This window comes from Drosophila albomicans, chromosome 2R (assembly GCF_009650485.2).
Source record: "Drosophila albomicans strain 15112-1751.03 chromosome 2R, ASM965048v2, whole genome shotgun sequence".
In the NCBI taxonomy this organism is placed as follows: Eukaryota; Metazoa; Arthropoda; class Insecta; order Diptera; family Drosophilidae; genus Drosophila; species Drosophila albomicans.
The window spans coordinates 10,414,465-10,427,223 of NC_047631.2; the positions used below are offsets into that span (position 1 = coordinate 10,414,465).

The 12,759-nt window shown below is 36.3% G+C and overlaps 1 long non-coding RNA gene across 1 annotated transcript in view; it reads right to left on the bottom strand.

Annotated features, from left to right (window-relative positions):
* Positions 1–12,759, bottom strand: part of LOC117575663 (uncharacterized) — a 112,842-nt gene that overhangs the window by 34,862 nt on the left and 65,221 nt on the right. The window contains exon 4 of the long non-coding RNA XR_007955276.1: positions 1,036–1,074. This is a non-coding gene — a long non-coding RNA (uncharacterized LOC117575663). The remainder of the gene's footprint in view (positions 1–1,035; positions 1,075–12,759) is intronic.

Sequence of the window (12,759 nt, forward strand, 5' to 3'; positions counted from 1 at the left end):
TAAAAACAAATAAATCACCTTCGGCATTGTCTGTCTCCCATTGGAGATCGGAGATACACCAAAAATATATAGCGTATAAGCGCTCCACTCACCTAAATATATATTTAATATGCAGGGGACGTTTATGCGCCTAAATGGCCATCGATTTACTATAAAATCAACGATTTACGATTGCCGCAATAAAATCATGATTCGTCGAAACACAGACCCGTAAAATAGATTCGCTATGGGTTGGGTCCTCACAGCACTAAAGCCTTTAAGTGCTGCCTACATAGCTTGGACCCTTGGGGTAATTTGTGCAAATAATGATTAATTGCTTTACCACGCGATTGGAAAGAGAAATATTTTTAGAATCAACTATAAATTCGCAGCGATAATTGCCAAAGACTGACAGTTGACAGTCAGAGATACTTTTTTATTCATGAAGGACACGAAAGAATTTTTGTTTTCTAACAAAAATTCTTCATTCTAGCGTTTTTATGAATTATTATTTAAGGAAAATTCATATATTTTCATCCGTTCGATTGTTTTAAATGTACAATTTAGACAATTAGAGTCTTCAAATATTGATCTTTTCAAATTAATATTGAAATGCCTTGCCAACAATTTGAAAATATCAAAAGTTTTATCACAGAGATAACACTTTGTGTATACCCTCTTACTGATTTAATAATACATACATTACGAGAAAAATAAACTTTAACACGCAACCCAAGTGTTAGGGTATCAGAGGGCGCATATTTATTATTTCTGGGCTCAAGTATTCGACAACAATGTAGCGACTGTTCACTTAAGAGCCTGATTTGCATATTAGGCAACAAATAAACAAACAGAGTTCCTAGAAAATTTCAAGTTCACTGCCTTACACACTTTGAAGCGATCTCAATAAAATGCATGAGTTTATGAATGATCAACACAGACGATGTAATAATATATGCAGATCAAAATATTCTGTTTGATTGGCAGTGATAAGGCGAATGTGATAGAATAATTAAATTAATATTTTATAGCAGATATCGGATTACAGTAACTTACAATTGTAAAAGGTATCCATGCACAAAGTATTTCGAGGATCTGCAAAGAGAGAAATGAAAAACATATCGTCAGACATATTTATTAGCAATTTGGTAAAATCCTCTGTCTGATTTGAAGTCGAGACAGCAGTTGAGGCGCATTGAACTCCTAAATTGGAGGAGCACGACGAGTCAATTGAGCAGAAAAAGGCCTTCAATTTCAATGACTCAAAGACACTGATTTTTGTTCTTAGTGAATTCGATCTGAGACAAGCAGTCGAAAGAGAAGAGGCAGGGGGAGTTGTGAGGGCGTTGCTGTGGAAGCCAAAATCATGGCACTCAAGTCTGTTGGAGTAATTTATGCATTCTTTGTTCTGTCTCTCGTGTTAATTCATTTAAACAAAACAAAAAAAGAAAAACGAAACACGAAGTCGAGAAAGATATATATGCATAAATGCTAAACGCGCCGTTAGCATGGAAGACAAAAGATTGGGGAAGACGTCTGAGCCTGAGACAGAGACAGAGACAGAGCCTGGATTGCGATTGTCCGCATACAGAAAGTACATTGGAATTGAATATTTAAATGCATTTGCCTGCCGACTGTGAATGAGGAATGTGGACCTGAGGGCGACAAGCGAGTGGTCAGACTCAAAGTCGGCGACGGAGACGGAGTCTCACTCATGCAAGTGCAATAAATAAGGGGCCCAGTGACAGGCGTCATTTTGAATTCCTGCTGACGAGCGACTGTCACACACGACATCAGCTCGATGTAGATGTGTCATGAATGATATATGATGGACACAGACAAATATATCTTCTATATATATATATGTATGTATATATACATATATGGCAGATAGATACATAGTAGTTACACCCAGGTCACCACATATGGGTAACATTTTGAAGAGCATTTCACTTTGACGCACGTCATGTTGTGGGATATAAAATCGAGAGTGCCTCGCTTTTCGGCCTCGACGACCTCGAAATCATAATTCAACCTTTAATGGTTCTTTAAGGGCCATTAAGTCAACTCTTCTTTTGCCAGGGACACAACCACTTTCGTTTTTTCCTTGAACATTTCGCCAGCAATTAAAATGTATATAATTGCAACTCTTTGACGAGCGCCGCAAGCAAAGTCTGCAACACAGTAATGAATTATGCCAGACGACAGCGCCCAGGGCAATTTTTTTCACGTTTCCACGTTTGTTTTTAGTATTTTAGATTTTCACTCTATTTGCGGGACAGGCAAATAACAACAGCGACGAGCAGAGCGAAACGGTCATTAAAACTGCTTTATGATCTCTTAAAGCGAAAGCGAGAGTTCCGCATACATCACTCGCCTGCAACTCCGAGATGGTTAGAAAAACATGTGTAACGAGTAGTTGAAGTTGAAGTTGCAGTTGCAGTTGCAAGCGGAAGGATTAATATATTTTAATGAGCGCACAATTTTCTGGCTCTTTGCTAAATATTGCAACAAATTGTTTAACGATCGAAGCTATTTTAAAAGCAGGAAATATTGAAAAGCAAAGCAGCAGAGCAAGCAATACTTTTGCTTTATGAAGTGAGTTTAATTAATAATAAATGTTATATGAACTGATTAAATAACGATTATAAGCCTGCTTTTGTGACCAACTGTTTAACTGGTTATTCCTGTCAAACAAGAAACTGAGAATTCAAATGCTAGAAATATGATTCTTATCTGGAAATAACTTTGTAGTGCGCCAACTAATTTTAGATAATGATCGCTTTGGCTGAAGTGTGAACAATGTGGACCACAGTGAAGAAATGGTAATGGAGTTGTGATCAAAATTAAATTCATTTCATTTTAGATTTGCATGTAAAAGGCCTAAAAACGCGGGACTTTAATGCAAATTGACGAATGATTTACGCAAAGGCGCTTAGCTCGAAACTTGAGTATTTTTTTTTTATATTTTTGGGTGCGACTTTCGAGCCGGTCTCGATCAACGCCAAGATGGCTGGCAACAAGTGCAACGGCAAAGGCAATGGCAACTGCAACACGAGCTTAACTGCAGCGACGGCATCAATTGATAAGCGAGTCGAGCCAAGTCTCCATCTTCAATTCCCCCTCCATTCCTCGCTTGAAGCGAGTTCTTTCCCCCATTTAGTGTGCGCCGACTGAAAGCGTCTAAAGTAAACATTTAATTGCGCCATTAATTGCGCGGTAAGTGTGCCAGATGCACATGCTCAAGCTCATGCCGAGATCGAGCTTGCTGTGGAGCATTGGTGCAACTGAGACGGCAATTGTGGCACAAAGAAAAACAAACAAATAGCATCATTTAAGTGCTCAGCGGTGCACTCGTTGGCCACTCGCTGCTCCTCACTCCTTTCCCCCCTCCAGTTGTTCGAGTTCCCGCTGCCCTTATCCAACTTGTGGCGTTTACGAGCATTCACAGTCTTCCATTAAGGAGCGCCGGCTGGGAGTTCTCTTGTTTTTGCTCTTGCTCCTTGCCAGCTGACAACGTCCACCTTGTCTTGCATCCAAGTTTCTGTGTTTTTTCTGTCAGGCGCAGCTAAAACTTTAGCCGCATTAACTTTGTGTGTTTAATGCGCAAAATTATTGCCAATACAATCGACGTTTTACGATCCTTAATTTGACAGTTTTCTGTTTTAGTTGCTGCCTACTTGCTTGCTTGCTGCTCTTGTTGAGCCCTGTCGCTTGTTTTACCTGCCGCATGGCAGCCATCAACTCGTTTTCAATTTGTATTTATTTCTAACATATAACATATATTATTCCACTCTGAGAAATTCGATTTTGCCTTAATTAAATACTGTTTTTCAGTTTATGTTGCTCGAAAGAAACAAATGAAAACAAACTCAAGTTACAGCAACAGAAAAAGTATGCAAATGTGTTTTATATACACTATTTGTATTTATATCTTATTATTGTTACGTTAGAAGAATTAAATTGTATAAAGCTTGAGTAGTTGCCTTCAGCTTGCAGCCACGCGATTTTATAAATATTAATTTGAGAGTTGAATCACCAAAAATATTCAAGCATGTCAGTCAACAATATTATATTTATTTATGTATTCAAAGCTAGAAATACAGTTCAATATTTCAACGAACTCTTTATCGCTAAACAATACAAAATATACATATGTGAATGTTTCTAACATATAATCTTATGTCTTCATTTTCTAACAAAGTTATTAGAATAACAATAAACATTTCGTCGATGCAATATCAATGGATGCAATAAATGGAACTACTTTAAAATTTTAATATTCTCAGGTTTTAAATTTCTTTCCTTAGCATTTATTTGTTCTATTAAATCTATGCAATTTTTTTTAATAAAGAAAAGAAACTAATTTTTATAGGTAAAAAAATAAATAAGCAACAAGAACAATGTACTAATCACAAAATATACGAGATCATTTTTAAATATAATGAGTTTAATAATTTGAAATATTCTCAGATATATAATTTATTTTTAATCATTTTAACATTGAAATACTAAATATGTATATATAAATATGGCATTTATTTCTTCTATTGAAACCATATGTGGTAGTTTTCTATATAAAAGAATGAATGTCTTTACTCGCCAGTTAAAAAGACATACAATGTGGTGTAGCATAACAACATTTTTAATATAAAATAATATATATAAAATATTATACACAGAGAATTAATATTAACAAAATATACACCATTATTCTATACATGTTGAATATAATTAATGTAATTTAATGAAATATTTTCATATTTTGAATCACTTCAAGACATCTTCGAAACTGCTAACTTTTTGCATATATAAAAGAGAAAATATATTCGTTCCCCAATAAGAAAAAAATACAATTTTGTGAGTATTAGGTAACAGTTTTTAAACAAGCTTCGATCTACTCAAAACAGACTTCTGATAATCAGAGTAAATTGAATATCCTGAAGCAAATCGAGAATGAAAAGCGTGCAATCTAATATCAGTATTTACAGATAAATAGAACATTTATATGCAAGATTCCCCCGCTCCAATCACAGGTGAAATCTAACACTGCGCAAATGTTAAAGAGGAATTTAAATATTGCCATCGAGTACATTGAGAGCAGCTGGTGAGCTGGGATGCGAGTTGGAGCTGGACAGGTCGGAAAGCGTGGCTGCCACACGGCGTTGTGGCATTAACTTAATCGAATTGAAAACCAAACAAAGGCCGCAATTAACATTAAACCCTTCACGAGGGCTGACCCAGCAAATGAAATGGAAACAGGAGCAGAGGGGGGAGGGAGAGGAAGGGGAGTGTGCTTGTGCTCGTATGTGTGCTAATTTTGAGCTTGGTGGTGTAAGCAAACACACACACAACTCACACACAGAACTAACAAAACAGAGAGTTACATTAAATTTTAGAAAACACAAAATGCCGCTTTCGTTGTGTGGCTGTGGCAAGCAATTTCACATAAATTTGCGTCAAAATACCACCGACAATATGTACAAATGCACCAAAGGGAGTCCAGGGGCAAGGTGGTTGAGGCAGGCGGCAGTCAAGCAGTCAGGCTGACGGGCTGACAGGCTGACAGGAGGAGGCCGTGCCCAAAAAGTTTTGCTTAGCTCTCATTTCTTTTTGGCAAATATGAAAATGTATTCCAGACACGCATCGGGCCATTTTGCAAACGTGCCACCGAATGAGTCTCGATAGAGGGGGCAGCGAGAATGAGAGAGAGGGGGAGAGAGAGCGGGTGGGGGAGAGGACATCAGAGGACAACCGCATCCGCATCCGCCCAATGGAATTTTCCGCCTGAGTTTGCGCCCCTTTGCGGCAAATCACGAGGAAAGGGCAACGTCAAAACTTTTTTTTCTCTCTTTGCGAAAATAAGTAAAGTTTGAATTTGGCAAACATAAATTATTTGTTGAAATTGCCAGTAGCGCCACATGGGGCAAGAGGTGATGAGGACGATGGAACTGCGAGTTATTCCCCACGGCCTCGCCATAGTTTTTCAGCGTTTCTTTTTTTTTTTTTTTGCGCTCTTGCGCTCTGCACATTTTATAATCGCTGACGGAAATTTATGAAATAAATAAATAAATAAAATACGCTTGCAACTTTGGGGAGCTGTGCCGCCATTAGGCATGCCACCACAAGGCGCCACCACACAAGAGTTCCTTAAGCCTCTGCCTCGAGAGCAATGCTATTTGCCTGTCTCCGACACAGGGCAAAAAGTTTTTGCTGTTATTGCATTTGCTGCCGTTGGACTACAGATACTTTTGGGCTTGTCTCTTATGGATACGTAGTAGCAGCATCAGCAACACGGCAGCAGAGCAAGGTGCGCAAATTGCCAGGACGAAGAGGACGCCCACCTTGAAAGCTGTGGTGTAATTTGTATCTAATCTTGCCTCATGTTTATATAAAAGCAACGACGATGACGACGACGACGACGACGAGCAGAAACTACAACCACACACCCCCTCAACATACACACACCTACAATTTGTGCAATATGGCGCTAGCAGGGGATGTCCACACACAAACACAGACAACTATATATATAGAGTACATATATCTATCGTATCGTATATTCATGTCGAAGTTGGGATGAAGTTTCTTGTTACTGCTGCTTTGCTGTTGGTTTTGGAATTTTAATAAAATTGCACAATTCCCAACTAAAGATAGATACTTTTCGTGTAATTTACGATGATGGCAGATAGCAACGATAGCAAAACGAGACAACTATTGCCAGTGGAAGGGCGGAGAGAAAAGCGTTGCCAGATTGAAGGCCAAGTGAAGCAAATTGAAGTTGGAGAGAGTGAAAGCTTAAGAACTAATTAACGAAAAGAACAAAATAATTAGTTTTCAGTTTTAAATTACAATTTGTCTGTTTTCGGCTAAAGTCTTAAAAAAGTTGCTTAGGAATATCTAAAGTACTAAATATATAATAATAATAATAATATATTGAAGCCGATCCCTGATGTTTTAAAAATTACGAATCGTGCATTGCAGAAAGCTAAGAAATTGTATTTCTATTATTTACAAAGCAAAATTCATATTTATTCAAATATGTTAAGTAAGAGAGCGTAAGCTTAAACTCTAATTAAAAAAAGAACATTTATATTGCCAGAAGAAAAAAGAATTAAACAGTTAAATGTTCCAAATTAAACTTAGTCAATATACAGCCGAAGTAACTATAAGTTAGTTTACTAGTTAGGATTACTTAAGAACTAATTGAAGAACAGAATAATTGCCTTAAAAAAGGAATAAAAGATTTCAATCTAATGAAAGAATGGAAAAGTATGAAATCTATAAAAAAGAACGAATGAAAAAGTTGTTACTTATAAATTTAATTTAGTTAACTTTTAACAGAGAACTTTAAAATAATGCCCAACTAAAATTCAAGGTGGTTTTATAGCTTGTCTAATCGGGTAATATCCGAGTGGTCGGTTTAAATGTAAAGGTAGCAAAAATCTTTAAATCGAAGATAATTTTATAGTTTAGCTAGTTAGGCTGTCCCCAATTTAGACAATCTGGCAACGCTGTGCGGAAGTTGCAGAGCCAACAGCAGCACTTTAGTTAGAACGTGTCCCTGCTCTGGCTTATTTATTGATGAAATCAACTACAAGTTGACACGAAACTCCCAAGTTGTGTCGCAACGCTGGAGATGGAGATGGAGACGGAGGAGTGAACTTTGATGGATATGGAAATGGAGTGAGAGTGCCTGCTTAATGTTACCCAATTGATCAATTTGCCTGTTGCCTCCCCCTCCCCGCTCGTTTGGTGGCATATGCAGATGGTTGATTGGGCCACAAAATCGAAGGCTCATAACGCTTATGTATTAGTGATAGCAATCATTCGGAAGTCAGCAGGAGAGTCGTGTATGGGCAAACTTAATGTAATTAGAAAGAGAGAGAGTGAGTCGCCCTCCGCGGTGACAGGGTCGCTCTAATTGCCCATTGGCGCTAAATTGGAAGGGCATCATCAATTGAACCACGCTTCGAACGCCCGCACATCTAATTACGAATCGTAAATTGTCCAGCGAATAAAGTTTGCTACATTTTGCTAGTGCTGCGGGTTTTGCTATCAGTTTGCTGAAGCGAAAGTCGTTGAGGGTTTTACCTGTATGGCAAGCAAAAAAGGATTCTTTCGGACAGCAGCAGGTGTCCAGCTGAGAGCGAGAGTTGGAGCGGGAAGAGGAACGGGTTACTAGAATCCTTTCGAGCGTAAAATTCTTGTCGCAAAACACACACAAAAATTTCACGCTGCTGCTGCTGCTGTTGTTGCTAAAAAAAAGATGCGCATATCTCTCCGCTTGTCTTTTTTATGATATGCGGCATAAATGGATTTTAAACTGCTGCCAAACAGGCAGCTGAGGCGCATTGTCTGCTCAGCGCGTCTGAAACCTTTCCGTGGTTATTGCGTTTTCAATGGAATTGAAACGGCGACATCGTCTCTTCCTCGTCGTTGGTCAGGTTGCAGGCACAAAGGGTTGACAATTGTTGCAATTCCATGGGACAGCATCATAAAAAGAGAAGACACTGACAGCGTTTTGGGCCGTGAAGTGCCTGCAAAGGGCATGACCGTAAATCAAAACCCCGTTCGATGGAAAAGTGAAAGTTAAAAGGTGAAAGGCAAAACTCTATTGCCAAACTCTAGCTTATAGTTGTATTTATTCCATTTGAAAATATTCCATTTGAATTCTCCTCAGCAGCCATATTGAAAATTGCAAGTAGCCACCCCTCTTCCCCTCTACCCGTTTTTCCATCTTGCTTCTCAGGTGCGCAGTTTCCAATGGGGCTGTGTCAAGGGTTGCTTTTGTCTTGCTCTGGGGTCGCGGTCGCTTCTGCTCTTCCTGGCATGTAAATGTTCCATTTAATCCATGTTATGGCCACATTTGTTGTAACTCCCATGGAAATTGCCCAGCTCCTCCTTCTTTAGCCTGCCGCATTTCATTTTTCTACTTTTCCTGCTTTCTGCGAATAAACCGCAACTGAAGCAACAATAGCAATGGAGTTTCTCTTCCCCTTCTTTTTATCCGCTTACCTATTCACAAATTGTGTATTATTTTCTTATTTTCATGACATTTAATGACGCTACATAATTTATTTTGACATTTTTTTATTGTCGTTTTCTTCAAAAGGACAAAATCTGTTTGGAAGTTCTTATAATTATTTAGCTGAGGGCGGGAACCAAATAAAATTCCCAGAGTACAAAAGAATATACAAATAATAAAATTAAAATATTTATGATATTTTAACCGAAACTGCCCTCTTCTTAGGTTTGAAATTGAATTTTATATTACCCAAACACTATAAATAAAATTTGTACAATTTTAATGACTGCTTTTTATCAATTTCAAAATTGTTAGTACATTGAATATCGATGCTATACTATACAAACTTACTTTACTAATACAATAATGAATATTGTAATATAATAATATTGTAATATATATATATATGATACTGTTGTTACTCTTGCTGTACGATTGGTTTAAATTGTTTTAAAATTGAAAATCAAATTTGTAATAATAACATCTATAGACTTTTTTGTAGCTAATGTGTACATATTACAATTTTTATGTTTTGCATAATCAACATCAACATTTATATCAGAGGAAATTTTTCAAGAATATAATTATTATTATGTAATAAATTCATTTAATTATTATTCATATAGTTATCAAAAGTGCATAAGTAATCATATTATTTTGAAAGTGAAATTTTAGATCATCAAATAAAAATAAAACAATTTTTTCGTACGTGTGTCAACCATGCTAGAACTGAAATTTGTATTTATTGTATTGTCTAACCATACTAAGCCGTTTATTTAGATGTTAGCATAGTAAATAAATTTTAATTGAAATGAACAAAAATTAAATATATTTCACCTCAGTGAATTGTTTTTTGTATCCAAAAGTTAACTAATAATAATTCATTAATTTATTATATATTTATTTGAAATTTATACAAAATTTCCAGACAAAATCTTCAACTCGAGTCTACAACTTTTTTGTGTGGAACAATTCTCCCCTCTCATTTGAATACCAAATGAAGTGAATTTTACGACTCTGAGATTGTCTCTCATTTGGACACTTCTAGCAATCCTTGATTGATTTACTATAACGACCAAAGTGCCGCTCGATAAGCGAAATGCTTCGATAAGATGGGAATATATCGAGAGAAACAAAGCAAAGTGCCTGGTAAAAAATTAAAAAGCAATGCATAATTTAATATGGAAAGAAGACTGATCTCAATAGAGCAGACAAGATCGCATAGCTGGGGAGGCGTTAACGTTAACGGAACATGTGTTAATACAGGATCGTAAAAAACTGTATTATAAGAAACGAGTGGAGAGCAGTCTCGAAAAGAAAAAAACCAAGACGCCCGGGGAAAATGGAATAAATATTTACCGCATTCCAAATTAAAAATAAAACAAAACACCAAACAAAAGGCTGATGCGGTGCAGCAACCAACCAGACATTCGAGTATAACATGTAATTTATTTACTTATTTCGAGTTTTCCCAATGTCCAATGCCCTTTTTTGGTTGGAGTTGTGAAGAAATAAGCAAGATAAGACATGGGTCAAGTCACCATGGACTACAATGGTGACTGATGTGGAATTTGGTTGATAATATACGAGCTGAAAATATGAAAACAGCTCGAGACATGACATGAAATGCATTTCCAAATATTGAAAACTTGTTTTCCATCGAAATTGTCTTTTCAGGTTCCATAGCACTTGAGTCTCAGTCTCGAGTGCCAAGGTCTGAATTGTGATTTGGGTTTAGGTTTAAGTTTTGTGTTTGGTGTTTGGTGTGCGCAATTGCAATTAGATCAGAGACATCGCTCATTTTGAAGTGTCTTTCGGGAAGGAGAATGAAAAACAGACATAAAACTGTTTCGGAAAACATTGAGAAAATGAAAAATGGTGCTATATGAGCGGCATATACAAGTACGCGTATCAGCAAAGACATACGACCATCCATAATGCCTGTCGATCCAAGGAAACTGCCCGAAACTGATAAATGCAGCAAGTTTGCGCATTGAATTTCAATGGCGGCCACAACACCATCGGGATCGGGCAATCGGGAACTGAGAACTGGGAACTGGGAATCGGGCAATGGGTGCCGAGAGACAAACGTCGAGTCCCACATCGTTCTCCGATGTACTTATAACAAGAGTCAAGTGCTGGGGCCATAGAAGATGGGCACATGGATATCAGATGTGGAAAGGGGTTTGAGAATGGAGAATAGTGGACTGAGAACGGCGAACGGGGAACGGAGAGTGGAAATGGAGGGCGCGTCGCCCATTTTAATGCGTTTCTTCGACAGGCCATGAAAATATGCCTGGTGATTTTTAAAATGCTTTAATTGAGGCCCCAAAGACGCAGCTTACTCGAATCTCAACAGCAGACAAAATGTCTGTTTTTCGTTCTCAAGATGCAAAAGTGGGCAACCCAATTAAAATTCTTAAAGCATTCACTTTACTTGAACATCTTTTTTTTCTTCAACTGACTCAACGAGGCGAATTCATTCAACTCGAGAACACAAAATTTCTGGCGAAACATCACCAAATGGCGTCGGCAAAATATAAAATTCAAAATACAGACAGCGAATTTATTAAGATATTTCTATTAATTTACCTATTGCTAGTTTATATCAGAACCAAATAAAAATCTATAGTCATAGATGAATGTGTTCTCAGAGATTTGTTGACAAAAATAAAAGCATTGTTTGGCCAATAGAAAAGTCGTAAAGTTTTAAGCCATAAAAACTTGAACGATTTGTTTTTGTTTCATTTTGAATGCGATGGATATTTCAGTGGGTCTTTGCTCTGGGAAGAGGCTTATCTTCGACTCCCTCTTATTTTACATTTTTAGAGTTTAGTTTCCGTTCCCAGAGTTGCCTTTAAATCCGATTAAAGTTTAATTTTATAATAAAATGTGCATTGACAAAAATTTTCTCATTGGCTTTTTTACTATTTGTGCAACGGATTTTAACTAATTGCATTAATGAATTTAAATTGAATAATATGATTTTAAATTAAATGTAATATATAAGTTAAAACTTGTAGGTTGTGGTTATTATCAAATCAATATTATTATTCGAGGAATATAATTGTCATGTGTTTTATTGAGCACAACAAAAGTTGTAAATATAGTTTAAATTATGGTTTTTAGTAAATCAATTTAGTCTTATACATTTTTCAAATACTGTTGTATTTAATAAATTTAACATAAATATTTAAATATACATCAGTTTAAATTTAATATACAAGAGTTTTATTACTGTTATAGAAATTTAATTTGCATTATAAGATAAAGTAGTTAAAAATACGATTAATTTATTTAATGATTCCAGTTATTTACAAATATGAACACATATTTAGAAAAATATATGTATATTATCCAATAATATTCTCTTTTTTATGCACATTTTTACTCATCTTTAATGTTAATGTCTGTACTTTGTTACAATATGAACGCTTATGCATATTTATAATAAATAAACGACACACTTGAACCAAATGAACTTCACATTGTAAAAGCGACAAAAGCGCAAATTAAAGCATTTTAATGGCAACTTTTAAGTATGGGAAAGTACAAATTAAAAGAATTTATTGAACACTTTGAACGCACGAAGTCAGACAGACAACGAAGCGTAATGTTTATGAAATATAATTAGCTAATTTGTTGAGCTTAACGAATAACAAATAAGCTGTCAATTTATGGTCTGACTCAGGAACAAAAATACATTCAGTGCGATAACGCAACGTACAAAATGAAGAAACTAATGCGAAATT